Source organism: Morus notabilis, unplaced genomic scaffold (assembly GCF_000414095.1).
Source record: "Morus notabilis unplaced genomic scaffold, ASM41409v2 Scaffold946, whole genome shotgun sequence".
Lineage (NCBI taxonomy): Eukaryota > Viridiplantae > Streptophyta > Magnoliopsida > Rosales > Moraceae > Morus > Morus notabilis.
In genome coordinates this window covers 359,724-360,697 of record NW_010359240.1, presented here as the reverse complement: position 1 = coordinate 360,697, position 974 = coordinate 359,724, and positions in this window count along the sequence as shown.

The following is a 974-nucleotide window of genomic DNA, read 5'->3' as shown; positions in this document are numbered from 1 at the left end:
AGGAAATTTATTTTGCACATCAATCTTTGCTTTAGGTGTCCTTCTTGTGAATGCGGAATTTGATGGATTAATAATCATACCTCTTTTTAAAGCATTCAAGTATTTGTAACATCTAGGTCTAATGTGGCCAGGCAAATTACAATAGTGACAAATAGGAACGAACCTATTTGTTGCTTGCCTTGTTACAACAAACTTCTTGTCTAATCTTACCCAAGATTTCTTAAAAGACTACATCATAGTACTGGTGGCTCCTTTCATAAAGACAGTCTTCCCAGAAATTTCTTGACCCTTGTAGCCAAGGCCTGAATGATCACCACAAGTTTTTTGTTGTGAGAGTAAGTGATCCAATTTTGATGTGCCCGAGTTTAGCATCCTTAAATTCTTCTGGGTCTGCTCCAATTCGAGTCTAGTCTCAGCAAGCTTTCCTTGATGCTTTGTTGCCAAGATTTCATAATTTGTTGCAGCCTTCTTCAACTCATCTCTTTCCTTTGTTAAGATACCAACTTCATCTTCAAGTGATTTGTTTCGTTTGCAAACAACAAGCAATTTGCTGTACATCTTCTTATAAGCCTCCTGAATCTTCCCAAGGCTTAGGTCATCATCGTCACTGTCATCTTCAGTTTCATCCCCGAAATCTGTATCATCAACAATTCCACTAGAGGTTGTTGCAGACGCTGTTGCAAAAGACTCTGTAACAACATTATCAGTGAAAAATAAGTTTTTATCCGAGAATTCATTTCTTACAGTGAAAGCCACATAATTGCTGGTGTGATCATCTGCATGTTGGGAATAGTGTCCTAGAAGCATGAGATGTAATAGGATATTTATTATTTATTTAATAAAAGAGTTTATTCATTATTTTATGTGCATATATTTATGAATATTTTATGAATATCAATAAAAATTCCATGATTATTTATGTAACCTTAAACATTGTATATAAGTGTTATATACGAGAGGATAATGTTTAAGGA